The 19,121-nt window shown below is 32.2% G+C and overlaps 2 pseudogenes; both read left to right on the forward strand.

The window, feature by feature from the left end:
• Positions 1–6,981: 6,981 nt before the first annotated feature.
• LOC131178000 (type III polyketide synthase A-like) lies at positions 6,982–9,575 on the forward strand (annotated as a pseudogene).
• Positions 9,576–10,482: 907 nt separating this feature from the next.
• Positions 10,483–17,025, forward strand: LOC110657806 (uncharacterized; annotated as a pseudogene).
• The last annotated feature ends 2,096 nt before the right edge of the window (positions 17,026–19,121 follow it).

The following is a 19,121-nucleotide window of genomic DNA, read 5'->3' on the forward strand; positions in this document are numbered from 1 at the left end:
CAAAACCCATCTACACCTCGAGAACTTTCCATAGACACCAATAACACCAAATTTATTGAGAGATTTGTCCAATTTTTGTACTGTAAGTTTTAGCCCATTTTAACTTTCGAGCTAGATTTCTCGAAAATCGTGAACCCCACGAGAAAATCGAGAGTACCGAAGTGCTCCACTAGTCGAGAGCTTCGAGGCAATACCAATTTCAAAATTTTCCGACACCGTTTTTCGGTGGGTCCCGCAAAACTTCGTAGTATTTTTTTGAGCACTAAATGAGTTTATAAAATTCCATAAAAATTATTTATTAACCCCCGTGTTGTGGGCTTCGTGTAGATACCTTTAATTCGCGAAGATTCAATGGTTGTCTGAGTCTATAAATTTCGAGCTTGGCAGACAGGCTACCGAAAAATCCTCGGAATTGAGTCGAGATTTTAACTACCCCACCATTGTCAGACATCTCCAACGCGTTCTTTGGTTCAGAATTGGCACAGGTAAACCCGAACTTTACTTTTCCTTAATTATCTGGTGCTTGAATTCGATTAAAAATTTATAAAATATTTGTGGTAGCTTAGAAAATTATAATTCATTTTGTGATAACTTTATAACTTTATTAAGGACAGCGAGGAAACATTTTAGAATTTTTAGAACTTATTTGAGTGAATTTTTATAAAATATCAATTATAGGGACTAAAACATAATTTTTAAGCTTGTGACTATTGTCTGATTTGGAGGGCCCAGGAGGGGCCATATAATGTTGATAAGATGTGATTGTGGAAATTAAGATTTAGAAGTATTATTTGAATCTTTTTGCAGGTTGGGTAGGTCCTAGGTATAGAAAAAATTCTGCCAAATTTTCAGTATAAATTATGATATGTTGCCTCTTTAAATTTATTTTTATTTGAATTATAATTAATAAATCCACAATAAAATTATGTAGGTGATCAGGGTCAACCGTCTTCTTTCACCCAACCTTTATAGTCGTATTTGGTGTACTGTGAGTAAAATATTAATTTTAATTATAATTTCAATATTATTATATGTTCAGGCATGCCATGCATCACTTATAAATATGTATCTATGTAATTAAATACTAGGCACATTTTATATTGCATTCTTAATTGATGAATTGCCATGGATGTTATTTGTGGTAATTTGGAGCAGTGTGCGTGCGTTGGCGTGCGTGTGGTATGGTATTGGATATAGACAGGATGGGTAGACACGGCTTGAGAGACACTCATTGGGACTCGGTCTTTTATGGATAAGTCGGGTTAGACACGGTTTGAAAGACACTTGCTGGGACCCCGCACTTGGTTTATTAAGTGAAAGTCTGACTTGAAAGACACTCGCTGGCAGAGGTTGGATTAAGAGGGCTGTGTAGGGGATCAACTCCCATATATGTATTGCTTGACAGTGTTGAGTGTGTGAGTGCTCTAAATTGCCTTTTTGCTACTATGATGTGATGTGTATAAAAATTATAATGATGTTGTATTTCACTCCATATGATGCATTGGCTTTAGATAGCTATAGAGATTATGGTTAAAATTGGTATTTTACTCTCTGAGTCGAATGCTCACTCCTGTTCATCTATTTTTCCAGGCTACAGGAGAATTATTTGTTGTAGCTAACCTGCTCTTCTTATTCGCAGGTACATTTATAGTACTTAATATATTTTGTACAATTGAGTTAATTTTTAGACTCCGCATGTATTAGAAGCACTTATTTTTATTTTGGGCCTGTATTATAAAAGTTATGTTGGACCTGTAAAATTATTAACTGTATACATGATGGGATTGGATAAGGGAGCTGAGCTCCCATTTGAGTTATTACATTTTGATTATGTGAAGGGTGAGCTGAGCTCCCCAATTTATTATATATTGTGTTTACAGGTCGGGCGAGTTAAAAACTCCCCATTGAATGATCCATTTTATGGTAGAACTATGTCTGGTTGAATTTTTGAAATTGAGTCCAAATGTGCCTTAGAGTTGGGTTAAGGAATAGTTAGGCTTACTACGGGCCTCGAGGGCTTTAGGCTGGCCCAGGTCCTAGTGCCGATCCGGCCCATAGGTTTGGTCATGACAAAGTTAGTGCACCTGGGAGTCAGAGCGGGACATACGTAGCAAGTACCCTTATTTATTTAATGTATAATTCTGATCTTTTATTCTGCCTTGAGTAAAATTCGAAAACGAATTTTCTGTAAGGGGAAAAGAATGTAACACCCCTAATTTTTAAAATTATAATTTTATGGATAATTATTTATATTTTATTTTATTTAAATTTTGAAAAATTATTTGACATTTTTCGAATTTTAGAAATCGGGTTCGATTTTCTGAAAATATAAAACTTTGATGATTAAAAAAAATTAATTTAAAGACCACGTGGCAAAACTAAAAATATATTTGGATTCTACGAATTTTTCTGAGTTTTCTAGAAATTTTTTTAAATTTTTTAGCATCGTTTTCGGACACCCAAGGCAAAGTAAAAATTCAAATTTTTGTATCTTGAATCGAACTGGCCGAATTGAATCTGACTGATCGAATCAGACCGGCCCTCTTCCTCTTTTTCTTTCCTCTTCGCGTGTCCCCGACGTCTTCTCTCTCTCTCTCCTCCCTCCGCCCCTCACCGGTCAGCCGCCACCCAGCCCTCCCCCACACTCCGGCACATCTCTCTCGCCCCTCCTCTGCTGCCAGCAAGCCTCTAGGCCACCAGAAACGTTGCGCGAAACCCAACCAGGGTGCGCGCGTCGTTTTGCCTTCCCGGTTAAAATTCGATCGATCCTGCCATCGATTGGACCGGGTCTTGTGTCCAAACTCATCTATACCTAGAGAGTTTTCCATAGACACCAAGAACACCAAAATTTATTGAGCGGTTTGTCTAATTTTGTCCAGAAAGTTTTAACCCATTTTGACTTTCGGGCTAGATTTCTCAAAAACTGTGAACCTCACAAAAAAACTGAGAGTACCGGAGTGCTCTACTCGTCGAGAGCTTCGTGGCAATACCAATTTCAAAATTTTCTGACACCATTTTTCGGTGGGTCCGGCGAAACTTCGTAGTGTTTTTCAGAGTACTAAATGAGTTTAGAAAATTTCGTAAAAATTATGTACTAACCCCCATATTGTGAGCTTAGTGTAGGTACATTCAATTCGTGAAAATTCAACGGTTGTCCGGATTTGTAAATTTCGAGCTGGACAGACAGGCTACCGAAAAAGCCTCGAAATTGAGTCAAGATTTTAGCTACCCCACCGTTTTCAGATGTCCCGAACACGTTCCACGGGTCAAAATTGGTATAGGTAAACCCGAACTTTACTTTTTCTTAAATTCGTGATAGCTTAGAAAATTTATAAAATATTCGTGATAGTTTAGAAAATTACAATTTCTTTTGCGATAGTTTTATAACTTTATTAAAGACCGTGGGGTAAAATTTTATAATTTTTAGAGCTTGTTTGAGTAAATTTTTACAAAATATTAATTATAGGGACTAAAACGTAATTTTTTAAGTTTATGACTATTGTCTAATTTGGAGGGCCCAGGAGGGGCCATATAATGTTGATAAGATGTGATTGTGGAAATTGAGATTTATAAGTGTTATTTGAATCTTTTTACAGGTTAGGTAGTTCCTAGGTATAGGAGAAACTCTACCAAAATTTCGGCATAAATTATGATATGTTGCCTCTTTAAAATTATTTTTATTTAAATTAACACTAATAAATCCACAATAAAATTATGTAGGTGATCATGGCCAACCGTCTTCCTTCACCCAATCTCTACAGTCACCTTTAGTGTACTGTGAGTAAAATATTAATTTTAATTATAATTTCAATATTATTATATGTTCAGGCATGTCCATGCATCACTTATAAATATATATCTATGTAGTTAAATACTAGGCACATTTTATATTGCATTCTTAATCGATGAATTGTCATGGATGTTATTTGTGGTAATTTGGAGCAGTGTACGTGCATTGGCGTACGTGTGATATGGTATTAGATATTGATAAGACGGTAGACACAGCTTGAGAGACACTCGCTGGGACCCGACCCTTTATGGATAAGTCGGAGTAGACATGGCTTGAGAGATACTCTCTGGGACCCACACTTGTTTTATTAAGCGAATGTCCGACTTAAGAGACACTCGCTGGCAGAGGTTGGATTAAGAGGGTTGTATCGGGGATCAGCTCCCATATATATATTGCTTGATAGTGTTGGGTGTGTGAGTGCTCCAAATTGTCTTTTTGCTGTTATAATGTGATGTGTATGAAAATTATAATGATGTTGCATTTCACTCCACATGATGCATTAACTTTAGATAGCTATAGAGATTATGGTTAAAATTGGTATTTTACTCTATGAGTCGAACGCTCACTCCTGTTTATCTATTTTACCAGGCTACAGGAATATTATTTGTTGTGGCTAACCTGCTCTTTTTCTTTGCAGGTCCATTAATAATACTTAATGTATTTTGTATAATTGAGTTAAATTTTAGACTCTGCATGTGTTAGAAGCATTTATTTTTTATTTTGGGCCTGTATTATAAAAGTTATGTTGGACCTGTAAAATTATTAACGGTATGTATGATGGGATTTGATGAGGGAGCTGAACTCCCATTTGAGTTATGACATTTTGATTATGTGGAGGGTAAGCTAAGCTCCCCAATTTATTATATATTGTGTTTACAAGTCGGGCAAGTCAAAAACTCCCCGTTGAATAGTCCATTTTATAGCGGGACTCTGTCTGGTTGAATTCTTGAAATTAGGCCCAAATGGGCCTTAGAGTTGGGTTGAGAAATAGTTAGGCTTACTACAGGCCTCGGGAGTTTTAGGCTGACTCAGGTTCTAGTGTCGGTCCGGCCCATATGTTGGGTCGTGACAGTTTTCTTCCACCTTAAGATGGCCTAAGTGTGGTTCTGTTTATTGATTGGTAGCAAGAGTTAGTTGATTATGAGTTATTTTATAATTAATAGTATAAAAATTTATTCTTTTTTATTATTAATTTTCTTGTTTTATAGTTCTGTCAAAATTGTTTTTCTTTTATGAAATAGAACTAGAGAGTTGGGGAGAAACTTCTATAGTTCTTAGCCATATCATTTATGAGTTAATGAAAGAGAAGTACTCAGATTTCATTGAATGACTAGAGGAGCATGGCTTGATTTATACTTGAGTATCAGGTAAAAATGATGATTCTTTACCCCCAATTAGCCATGGATGGAAGCCAATATTTTTTACCAAAGTTAATAAGATGGCTGAATAAAGGGTTGTTCTTTGTTATTCTATTCATATTTTGACACAACAAGGCGTATAAATTGTGTTGTGAGTCCAATTATCTTATGTGATGTTTCAACGGAACAGCTAAGCTAAGAATGAAGTTGGGATGGTTGAAAGATGGAGTGAAAACGACAATGGTTCTAATCCTAATTGAAAAATATGATAGATTAAGAAATTGCAATATTTAGTTTAATAGCATGCCAATTGCGTATACAAGTAGAGAAGATGCGATAAATGATTCTAAGAAGACAGTTGCATTTAAGATTGGTAAACCATTGCCAGTTGATATAATTTATTAACTACTTGAGGATTTTTGAATATGAAAATATTATCATTCCTTCCATAATGAGAGAGAGATTAGAGAGATGGGAGTTAGTTTTTTTGTAAAAATTAAAATGTTTGACTTTTTGGTAAGATTTTCAAAATGATAAGTCAAGTGGGCAATTTTAGAATAAAAAATATTAAACGGATGCCACATCATTAGAGCCACACTTTTCTAAATTAAAAATTTAAATTTAAATAAAATTTATGTAAACCTTTCAATTTTGATTTTTTTTATCAAAATTAAAATGATACGATTAAAACGTAAAAATATGCAAATATTTGACTTATTAAAATGATATGATTAAAACATAAAAGTATATAAAGATTTGACTTTTTTAATAATTTGGCCTGTTATAAAAGAGTCATTCTAAATGTTTTTGGAAAAATTAATTAAAAATATTTAAAAATTTTTAAAATTAATATTTTTCAAAGAGTTTTTTTTTTTAATTTTAATAGTAACTCATGCAATATAAACTTCTGAAATAAGAGGAAAATAGTTAATTTAAATTTAAATAATAAAATCACAGAATATGGGCAAAATAAAGAAGGCGATTTTAAAAAAAAAAAAAAATCTCATGAAAATGGTAGCATGGTGATTTGCAAGTGATTGGGGCCCATATTGACTAGGTGTGGCAGGACAAAATAAAAAAATAGCACTAAGAAAGACAATGATTACGAGTTTGATGCCTTAGCGTGGCGTCGGTGTGATTCTGCCGAAACAATGACAAATTAGGGGACCACAATCCTGCTTTGGCCGTCTATTGTGGAAACCTGGAATCTGATGATCGCATCTTCAACTCAAAAGCCCTTAGCAGCACTTGGACACTTCCAAATTAGGAACATTTCGCATATGTATGTGCATGGATGGACCTTCTGTTGTAATCGAATTTTGATTAGACCCCTATTTCTCTGCTTGGAGTAGACTTATTGTCACTTGATTTGATTGTAGTGGTCTGCAATTGCGAATGTTTCCTGATTTGGGAGCAATTGAGAGGAGAGATTCCAGAACTTTTCCGTTCCTCGCGGTAAAATGTCTCGTTTCACTGTTTGAGTCAAATTAATTAAATCTGATATTAATCAAATTGATAAAAATAAATTGAGTGTAATTCTACCTTAAAAGGCACTTTATGAAGAAAATTACCCAACATTTGAAGCATATTTACACTACATCAATATTGGATTACAGTTCATCTTTTCATTTGACTTACTAATTAACTATTTGATTATTTTATTTATTTTTTTAGCAGGAATTGGGAAATGGGGATTCCAATGGTCTATCAGGTCAAGCGGATAGTATAACTTCAGCCAACCCCTCTACAAGAACTAGCTGATCTCTCATTTATATTCTCCCTGCTTTAATTTTTGATAATTTCCTGCCTTGAAGAAGTCAAAAACTGGCAGCAATGGTGCCTCAGGTCACTATCCCGTTCTCACTAGGCGCATTCCTAGGCAACAATAAATTTGCAGTTGGCAAGGCCTTTCCTAGGCAGCTCATTCCCCGGGAATGCCGGGTGGAGGGCTATATCCGTTCCACCAAATGAGAAGATGTTTCCATCTAAGAGAAATTGGAGCGACTTTGTAAGTGAAATTTACTTCCATTAACATTATATAGTTTTATTTGTTGGGTTTAAAAGTGTTCTAACTAAAATTTTACACTATTCATAAGAATTTACAGGTGCATCTGAAGCAACCATGAGATAGCTTGTAATTGTCATGATATCTTGGTATACAATTCTCTTGAAAAAGAAAAATAAAATCTTATATTATTGTTGGTTCCAAGAAAATACTCGTTAGAAGTTGGCAAGCAAGGATTAAGAATAATTCATTCATACTATGTTGCTTATTGCAGCTACAATCACCATGCATTTCTTTCACTCCTGCTACTGTGAAGAGAAGACACACAGTCATGTCTAAGGAGATTCTGGACAAAACCGAGGGCTCGCCAACAATCAAACAAAGGCTTGAAATAGCAAAACCGGAAGTGTTGAGATGGCAAAGGAAGCAAGCCTTGCTTGCATCAAGGAGTGGGGAAGGCCAGGAGAAGATGTCACCCATGTATGCCTACCTGCAGGTGGCGCCCTTTATCTTGCTAGCCAGCTTGGCTTAAAGAGTGATGTTAGTTGAGTAATGCTACATTTTCTAGGATGTTATGGTGGTGTAACTGGCCTCAGAGTTGCCAAGGACATAGCTAAAAATAATCCAGGAAGCGGTGTTTTATTAAACACTTCTGAAACTGCTAGGTTTTCAACCCCCAAACAAGGAACGCCCTTATGATCTCGCAGGGGCTACACTTTTGGCGATGGAGCTGCAGCTTTGATCATTGGAGCCAACCCTGTAATAAATAAGGAGTCTCCTTTCATGGAGCTCAACCATGCAGTCCAGCAATTCTTGCTAGGTACACAAATTAATGTCATTGATGGATGCCTTGCTCAAGAGGGCATAAATTTCAAGCTTGGAAGGGACCTTCCTCAGAAGACAGAAGATAAAGGAATTCTGCAAGAAGCTCATGTCAAAGAATGGATTAACAGAGTTCAACGAGGGAAAAATACTGTACGAGTGTCTCATGAAAAAGAAAATACAAAAAAAGGTTGAAAATTCAAAATTTATAAGAACGGGTGAGTTGAAAATACAGAATATTTTTAGTTGGGACGCTATCCTTGATAGCGTGTGGAGGCACAGCGTCGCGAAATACGACCATATGCGTCCAAATTTTAAAAATAAAAAAAAAACTGGACGCCACTTATAGTAGCATCCAGCTTTTGTTTTAATTTTTTTTAATATTTTAAATAAAATATAAATATTATTTTAATAAATAATATTATAATAATTAATATTATATATTATAAAAAATATTTTTTTATTTTAAAATTAAATTAAATTTTAATTAAATAAAAATATTTATTAAAATAATATTTATATTTAAAATTAAAAAAAAATTAATTTTTTAATTTAATTTTAAATTAAAAAATAATTTTTATAATAAAAAATTATAATATACAATTTTAATTATTATACTATTATTTATTAAAATAATATTTATTTAATTTAATTTCAAATTAAAAAATAATTTTTTATAATAAAAAATTATAATATATAATTTTAATTATTATACTATTATTTATTAAAATAATATTTTTATTTTTATTTACAATATAAAATAAAATAATTAAAAAATTAAAAATAAAATATGGACGCTATTATAAATAGCATCTAAATTTTTTATTTTAATTTTTAATTATTTTATTATAATAATATTTTATATTTTAATTTTTTTATTTAATTTAAAATTTAATTTTAAATTAAACAATAATTTTTTATAATAAAAATATTATAATATTATTTATTAAAATAATATTTATATTTTATTTAAAATATTAAAAAAATTAAAACAAAAGCTGGACACCACTATAAGTAGCGTCCAGCTTTCTTTTTATTTTTAAAATTTGGACAGAGCTTTCTTTTTATTTTTAAAATTTGGACAGGGATGATCGTATTTCTCGGGACACTGTTAAGAATAGCGTCCCGATTGGTTTAACTCCACACGCTATCGTTGATAGCTTTTCAATTAAAAATGTTACTTTGAATCACGTCTGTATTTTCAATATTATTTTAAATCATGTTTATATTTTTAACTCACTCCATTTTCATAATTTTTAAATTTTCAATCATTTTTTTATATTTTCTTTTCCATAAAACACTCGTGCAGTGATTTTCCCGTTCAATGATTTGTTTTGGGCTGTTCATCCTGGCGGATCGGCAATTCTTAACCGGTTAGAGGGCACTCTGAAGCTAAACACTGAGAAGCTAGAGAGCAGTAGGTAGGCTCTAATGGAGTATAGAAATATTAGCAGCAATATTGCATTCTATGTTAACGGATACATGAGGGGAGAATTGAAGAGAGTCCATAAGGAAGGAAGATTGGGGACTTCCCTTGGCGTTTGGGCTGGGCGTTGCTTTCAAAATTAATTATTCAGTTAGACATAACATTGCATTTTAATCTTTAAATTTTTAAAAATTAATTATTTAATTTATAAATTTTACCCTATCACACATTAATTTTTATACTTTTAATAATTTTTTGATAGAATATATATAAAATAATTTAATTATTCTATAAATTAATAAAATTATTATAAATATTAAAATTATAAGCATATTAAAATTAAATGATTAAATAATTTATTTTTTAAATTTTAAAAATTTAAATATAATATAGTATAAAATTTAAGAATTAAATAATTAATTTTTTAAAATCTAAGAATGTAATATAAGACAAAGTCAATAAACCAAATTATAAATTTCCCAAATAATTATCACATTATATCTAATTATTAATTACTATTTATCATACCTAGCGTTTGATTTAGGAAATAATTTTCCTAATCAATTAATATAAATAAAATTACTTACGATTAAATTTTTGGCTTTCTTAGTTTGCTAAATGTTTATTGGGCTAATAAAAAAAATTTAAAATATATATTTTTAATTTCTTAAATTCCGTAAATTATATAATATAAATTTTGATATTAATGCTAATTATACCTAATTTTAGAAAGCTAGCGGTTCAAATCGTTACTATATACATATATTTTAATTATTTTTTAAAATTTTTAATTTTATTTGATATATATATATATAATTGCGCATAAAATTATTAATTATATTTTAAAATATATTATTTAGAAATTTTCCTTTTTTTTTTTTTTTCCCTCCTTCCTCCTCTGCAAATTTTATCAGGAAGGAAAAGGGCAGAAGAGAACATTTCACGAAAGCAGAATCATTTTAGAGATCCGTGTTTTGCAGCCCAAATCTATTGAAAACGACGCTGTCTTCTATTTCTATTTCACGGCTCATCCTTCGCTCAGAATCCAGATCAATTGCGAATTCTCTGATTCACTATTCTAAACCTGCCCAGTCTCCTGGTAAGAAACTAACCCAACTTTCTAATTCAGGCCTTCTGCTTTCTCAATTTTGGGTAATTTTATCAGGTCATTAATTGATTTGGTTGAATAAAGTTCGCTTACCTTAGTAGCAATGTGATCTTGCAATTATTCATTGCATCCACTTCCTTGGAATTGCTTATATATACATTTGGATTTGAATATGTAATATTGGTGAATTGTAACGCGAGAGGAATTCTTAGTAATTGTTCGGTTAAAAAGAACTAGAGGCAGTATTGCTTTCCATAAAAGGAAGAGAAGGTTCGTGGGTGTTCGGGCATATCCGTTGAAAAACTAATTTGTTATGCTTTCGCCTATGTTTGTTTGAGGGTGGTCTCGATGGGGGAAAGCTGGAAGTCCTAGAACAAGTAGAGAATCAAGTACCTCATTGATGGTTAGTATTTACCATTTTATTTTTCAAATTCTGTGGGCGATTTCTTCGTTGTACTCAACATTCTAATGAATTTATAGATACATTAGGCAGTTTGAATAGTGTAGGGGCGTATGATTTTGGTTAAAACAGAATTCAATTAACCTATATACTCATTTTTTTAATTTGATAGGTATAAATGGGGATAAATTAGGCAAATTATTAGGTGCACCCCCCGGTGTGCATGTACAACTTCACCCACAAAGCAATGGGTTCTACCTTCCTAATCTTATGGTGCAACTGCTTTTATATTAGTATTCGGTGCACCTAATAATTTGTCGATAAATTATGCATGACAGCATGAACATTTATGCTAAGAATGGTTGATAATAGACTTTGCCAGGGGCCTGTTCAAGCCTTGAATTGGATCAGGCCTGACCCTTGTCAAATCCTGGACCAGCCCAGGTCAACGGTTTAAGGGTTTGAACAGGCCTTGAACCTTATATAGTGGCTAGTTTCAGTTCTCCTCCCAGTCTTAAACCAGAACCAGCGGTCTGGTTTGAAACAGCAAAGAACAACAATTAAGTTTTAATCCCTAACTAAGCCCTAAACTGGTTTGAACCATATCTTAAAAAAAAAAAAAAACGACGTGTTAGATGCAGGAAGGTGCCACATGGGCTGAACCGCTTAACAATGAAATTGGAACGGCCATTGAATTGACCGAACTCGGCCCTAAACCTTCTTGAACCAGAACTGGCTAGAACCTCCTAGGGCCAGTCTGGTTCATTCCCTCTCTAAACCCTGAACTGCTAGAACTGGCATTTACCAGTTCTAGCTCAGTAGATGCTCCATTGAATTTAATTAACTATTAGGACAGTTTTCTTTAATTGGACTAATTATCTGCAAAGGTTTACATTTTCTATAACAGCTGTTCTTTTTTCATGCACAGAATCATGATCTGGGGAATGATGTGTTCATTCCTCAACTATTTACTGCGGTACCAGCTCTCAATGGGGCTGCATCTTTCTTAACTTGCTCAAACAACTTCATTACTAGTTGTTTCTCTGATTATTCTTGTAAGCTTGTTTTACTTGATTTGATGCTTCTGTTGTTAACATGAAAAGGTTATACAATATATAGTCAATTCAAAGCACACCATGGATATTTGCCTTCTATCAAAAACTTATTGTTTGTTTTTCATCTGTTTTGGGATTGCTGACCAAACTGCTTTGAACTGCTAATTATTTTTTCTTTTCTGTTATACAAAACAGGGATCATTCCAGAATTGCATAATGTTTGAAAGTCTCTAAAATTAGTGTAGAGAAAAATTGCCGTTACCGTTAATGTTCGTTATCCTCATAATTCATATTGTACAAGAATGATTGTTACAAGTTTTTTTCCTTACCTTTTGATTACATTGGGCTTTGAAAAATTCATTCAATCTTTATATCCATTCCTTTTCTTTGAAATTTGAACTTAGTTGACGGTGTAAAATTATTATTGTCACATCTTGTTATCATGTGGTGTAATTATGTAATAGAAGAAATCCAAAGCGCATATATCGACTTTCCAAGACAGTATTTACTTGCTTAATCATTATTTTTTGCTCATTATTTTTGGTTAGTACTGAATTTTGCATCACTTGATTAGAATTATTTGGAACTGTTGAAGTGGAATATTCTTCTAGAGATCCTGGGAATTCAATTACACATGCACAGGAATTGGTGACATTTTCTTCTGAACAAACTGAGGAGTATGAAGATGGTGATTGCGCATCTTCCAGTCGAAGCCGTTCAATGTTTATGGAATCATCTACATCTACATCTTCCACTGCTCCCCCTCCTGTCCATGATAGAATAACAAGAGCCTCTTTGGAACGCCCATCTCAAAATACTAGTCAACTGTACCATCAAATCATAGTGGTCAAAATGGCATTTCCATTTTTCAAGGGTATTGATTCTCTTCATTGCTACTAATTGGGGATGTCTCACTGGAAAAATAGATTTCAAAAAGTAGGATGTTAACATGTTAGATACTAAGTTCTCCTATGATATTGGTAATGGGTAACTCATCATCATGAGTAAGTTTCCTTATGTTGAAATTTTGCTGTGAGGGTGGGAAGGGGTTGGAGATAGATACTACGTTCAAACTTAGCAGACAAAAAGGGAAAAACAGGTTTTTTTTTTGGAAAATGTGGGGATTTTGGCTCCTAATGACCCGTATGGGTTTTAAATATTGGTCAATGTACTATATCAGCTGATATGTATTGAATTTTTAGCCTGTTGAGATGGGATTAACCATTGCAAAGCAAAAATTTTAGATTCACACCATTTTGGCTAGGGGTGTGCAAACGGTCGGTTCGGTTCCGAACCGAACCGAACCGATAAAATCAAAAATCAAAAATAAAAAATTTTAAAAACCGAACCGAACTGATTGATAAGAGAAAACCGAACCGAATCAAACCGATAAATATCGGTTCGGTTCGGTTTTAAACCGATCAAACCGAAATTTATAAAATTTCATATTTTTAACATTAAATCTAAATAATAAAAACATAAAAACAAAAAAAATTAGAAATCAAAACTCAAAAATCTTAAGGTTGGGTTCGGTTTTCTTTGATTTCGGTTTGGTTCGATTCGGTTCGATTCAATTTGGTTCGATTTTTTTTATTTTCTATATGTATTAATAATTTCGGTTCGGTTCGGTTTTTTTGATTTTTTTTTATGAAAATAACCGACCCGAACCAATTAATACAAAATTATCAAAATTATAAACCGAACCGATTAAATTTTAAAACCGAACCGATTGAACCGAATTAATCGGTTCGGTTCGATTTTTCGGTTTGAACCGAAAACTGCACACCCCTAATTTTGGCCTTTTAGCCTAACTTGGTGAAATAAATTTGGATTCATACCATATGGATCCAATATGAACAACACATAACAGGTGAAATGGCCTTTACCTTTATTATTATTATTATTATTATTATTTTTTTTTTTTTGGGGGGGGGGGGGGGGGGGCGGGGATGGCTGAGAAAGAGAGAGATGTTAAATCATGAAGAATCATTTTGCTTAGTATTTTGAGAAAAAAAAAAAGTACTACTGGTCAATACAGTTCAATACTATAAAGATGGTACCATCAGTCCTGCAACTGGTTCTGTTATTTAAAAGTTAAAACTATTGGGCCTACTCTCAATTATGGGTTCCAACATTATAGTTGCTCCTATTATTATTTATTTACTATGCTCAGGATGTTTCCTAATTGATCCAAAATTTCTGGTTAATAGATTGTGATGTAGTTTTTAGATAGAAAAATGAGAAGCAACAATTTTATCTCCTTATCCTGATTTGTTGAAAACCCCTCCTTGTCGTGATGGTTAAAGATAGCGGAAACATCATCTGGAGTTTCTCAATATCTGCACCGTTGTTGCTTGCTAATTTGTTGACCACATAGAGTAGTTTCCTTTATCTTTCTTTTCAAATCATATTATGATTGCTTTCAGGCTTATTGAAAGAGCACGGAGGACTGTTCATGGATCTGCTGATGATATAGGATGGATGCAACGTGCTTCACGGATGCCTTCAGTTGAAGATGGCACTGAAAGGTTTATGGAAATTCTTGATAACATAGGGTATATGAGCGTGTTTTCATCTTTAATAAGCTATTAAAGTTCATTATTCAGTCAAATGATTCATCTGTTTTTCCTTTCGTCAGGCATTGTCTGCACAATTTGTCGAATTCAATGGTTTACTTGTTGGTTCCAGGTAGCAATTATATACTGAATGCTAGGTTACAATGTGAAAAGAAGTTGTTGTTCATTTTCTGTCAATATTGCAGGCATCAGAATTTCTTCATCACTGTTGCATCCTGGATCCCGCATGTGAGATGTCCTATAATTAGTTTCATGTGTGCCTGGGCAAATGTACTTTTTCCCAGCGGAATTTCTTGAATTGTACAAAATAATATCAGCATTAGGCTAATTTTTTTCATCTGCTAGCTCAGCATATCTTCGGGATCTTGAATGTTGTACATGTGCAAAAACCATTTGTTTGGAGTGACAAAGGGCAATGAACCTCTCTGGAACTAATTTTTGGGCAATATAATAGATTCCTCAATCATTTGCTAGAAAGAAATTTTAGGTTACATCGTCACAGTGTGGAAAACTGTGTAATCAGTCGGCTATACTATTATATTTCTTGAGGAGGCTTCATTGGTAAGACTCTGTTTGTCATCCTCTGAAGTTAAATTTAAATGAACAGAACTAACTATACTTAAAATACTGTATACTAAGAGCATTGTTTTGCAGTTCTGATTTATTTAACTGTGCAGTTTTAGCTTTTCCTATTAATTTTCTGAAACTCAAATGGTTTATGTAATTTCGATCAGTTATTTTGCAGGTCTTTTCAGTAATCATGGACCACTTTATTTTGTTAATACAAAAGTGAGCTTCTATAAGATGGGCCTAGCCTGTCACATTGCATAGATTCACAGTGAGGTACCCTTGTTTTTGCTCAGTCATATTCTTCCCTTATATAATCATGTCTAAAATCCTTTTCTGAGCTTGTATAATGATAATCACTAATTAGGCTTCAGAGGAGAAAAATGCCAGAGAGATAAAAGAGTATATCGAGGAAATCTATTGTGGTTCAAAACTTCAAATGAACATGTCATGCTTCTGGGACATAGTAAAGGAGGGATAGATGCAGCTGCTGCTTTATCATTGTGTTGCTCTGATTTGAAAGATAAGGTAGCTGGATTGGTATTAGCACAAAGTCCTTATGGTGGTAGCACAAAGTCCTTATGGTGGTAGCCCAATAGCTTCAAATATTTATGTGAAGGACAACTTGGTGATTATGTTAATGTGTGCAGACTTATGGGGATTATAATCTGTAAAGTGATTAAGGTATGCCTCAGTTTTACTTGTTCAGTCTTAAAAAGAAATTCTCAAGGATTTTTTTTTGTGTGTTTGAATCCTGTTTTAGAAATTCCTAAAAGATAATAGACTTATAATCTCTTTTTTATAGAATGAAGACATACAAAATCAATTTATGCTTTTTTATGGTAGTTCTGCGGATATATCTTTTTGGTTTCACCCCTTAAAAATGAGAAATTCATGCCAATAATGCTTGCTTTCTTATATTTGTTTTATTTCCCTGTTTGTGAAATAGAAGTGACATTGATGTTTTATCTTGCATGATATAAAATGTATATTCCAATGCTTGCAAATGAACTTTGTTAGGAAACATGGATTACAATTTGCAATAGAATCCTTAGTATAGCAGGTATGCGTCCTTTATCATGGCACATGAAATTGTAGATAGTAACTTGATAAACATTCCACCAAATATGGTTATTTATTAATATGATTAATTGATTGCTCGGAAAGTGAACTGTGCAATCACGTAGAATAACATGTTTAGATAGAATAGTTTCAAGATAAGATAATACAAATATAAATGACTGCTTTTATGGAAATGATCTTGTTCCAATTGGAGTGATTGGTGATCAATGTGTGGTTAAGCAGTCATTTCCCCGCTAAAGTCAAAAGTGGTTTCACGAGTAAGAGAGGGACATAATTGAGGAAGTAAGAAAGACACAATTACACCCTGTGATTTAACAACAAATATTGATGCAGATAACAGAAAAGAGAGACGACTGAATGGTGGAGCCCAGTTGGCTGGGATGTGGTTTTGATCAATCTGTTGAGGATTTTTGCTTCTAAAATAATTCTCCTTGTCATGATTTTTTTAATAATTTGTTTTTATTGTGAAATTATTTTCTAATCTCTGTGAAGTTATTAGATCGTTATACTTGAGTTCTTAGTGTCTGGCTAATTTTTGTGTTATTTGTAACACTGAAGGGTGATCTACAAGCGCTGCAAATCAGGTATGGCGAGAGGAGCAATGGGCTCGTCACATGTTGTGATGCATAAGTCCCTGGATCCATTTTAGTGCGCCCTAAACGAAAATTGGACCATGCTTGGATGGTCTCCTCATCATTGAATGACGACCCTTCTGAAGCAGATGCTTCTCGTGTGTGCTAAAGCAGATGCTTCTCGAGTGTGCGAAGCTCTATCAGCGTTGCTTGTGGAAGTTGGACAAAAGAAGAGACACGAACTTGCAATAAAAGATGAGTGAGAGCCTCTTGCGATTTATGCCTTTCACTGATTGTTATGCTACTCCTGTACATCAATAGCAAATGGCTCTTGGTGCCATTTGAAATTGTAAATATATAGCCCCTAGTCGCCAAGAATTAGATTTTGATATCATCTAGTTATGCTCTTTGACTAATGAAATCGATAACACTGTTACAACGCTAATGTAAAATAAAAAATGAATTTTTTTACATATTTATTTAGAGGGTTTCACACAATGAAAAAAAAAAAAAAAAAAAAATCTTTATGTTCTCCCAGCTGAAATTGACCCACCCACCATTGTCTCCCATTATGACTCCTAGTGTTGTCCTGCTTCCAAATAAATCTGTGCCGCACCACCTGTGTACACACCATCTTTACCTTCGCAACCATATTGTTTAACCGCAAAGGAATTTGACCTAGTTCTTGATTGGCCATCTCTTTTAGGATTTGCTAGAAGGGAGTAGCTATTGCGATTGGGAGTTTAAACTCGGCTGAATTACATGGTGATGGGCATGAAGCAAACGAGCTGGGGAGTTTAAAGGAATGAAATTAATTTCTATACGTTGATTTCAACCATCCCTAAATAGGAGGGAGTTGAAATTAATGTAATTAATCTCTATTATCTTTATTTTTAATAAACTTAAACTGCGCTAGTGAATGTTGTTGGAATTTAATGTAAATTTTTTCAGTAAATATTAGGATAGATGTGTTAACGACCATCTTTTATTTTGTGGTGATGAATTTGATTTGGAGGAGAAGATGATGATTTTTTTTTTTTAATTTTTAATTTTCGTTGGGAGAGGGGAAGAAATTTATTATTATAATATGAAACTTAGTAAAATACGTGCTAAAAAACCTCATTAAAATAAGAAATTCAGACTTTTATAAGTTTTCTCAATTTTAGTAAAATTTTTTAATCTTAGTCCCAATCTCAAATTTTCACATTAAATTTAATTTTAATAATTTATTTGATTAGATGATTTAATTAATAAAAATAATTCAAATATTTATCTACATAATTAATATTAATTTCTTTTATCATTTCAACAATAAGTCTTACATAAATCAAATAAAAATATTATTTTATTAAATTAAATACCTATTATTTTGAAAGTTATAATTAAATTTGTTTTGATTATAATATTTATTAATATTTATGCTTAAATATTTAAGATTTTTTTTATTTATTATGCTTAAATTCGAGTTAAAATAATAAAAAACGTGAATTAAAAATATAATATAAAGAGAGATAAAATTAAAATTAAGATAACAATATATATTAGATATATTATTCAATTGTTATGCTTGTTATTGGTAGGAAATTCATTAAATTAATGAAAATGTAAACTTTTTTAATTAAAATTAGATAAATTAGCTAAAATTGATAATATATAAATAAAAATAATTGAATAATTTATTAATTAATGAGTTTAATTATTTTTAATTTTTGTAATAATATGAAAAAGTTTTAATTAAATTAATAAAATTAAAATGTTTAATCAAAATTTATAATTGACATAAATATTTTATTTTCTTGTCATTTAGCCTTAAAAAATGGACTGTGTTAGCATTTTAAACAACATTACAGATTTAATCCTTCAAATACTAATGAGTATAATTACAAAAATATTTAAATATCACTGAAAAATTGCACATTTTAAATAATAAAAATACAAAATCACATTATATGTATAATTTTTTTTCTTTAAATTATTATTTTATCTTTTAACGGAAAATGATGTCACATCATCAAACAGCTTGGCTCGCATGGGTGAATATTCTCATTTTAAATTATAAAATTTTTTAAATATTAATTTATTAATAATGTAAAATGCATTATTTTTAAGAATAATTTAGTAATATAAACTACTTGTTTTTTAAAATTTAATTTTTTAAAGAGTAATATGTTCAAAAGATATATTAAAAAATAATAAATATAATTTATTAACTATATTTTTTAATTTAAGTGAACATAAAATAAGGGAGTATATTATTTGTAAACGAAATAATCGTTGCATGATATAATTTCTGGAGGGAGAGCGACAATACATTCAAGAACAGCCAATAGAAAAGTCCCAAGTCATCAATGAAGCCCCA

Source organism: Hevea brasiliensis, chromosome 2, assembly GCF_030052815.1.
Source record: "Hevea brasiliensis isolate MT/VB/25A 57/8 chromosome 2, ASM3005281v1, whole genome shotgun sequence".
NCBI lineage: Eukaryota > Viridiplantae > Streptophyta > Magnoliopsida > Malpighiales > Euphorbiaceae > Hevea > Hevea brasiliensis.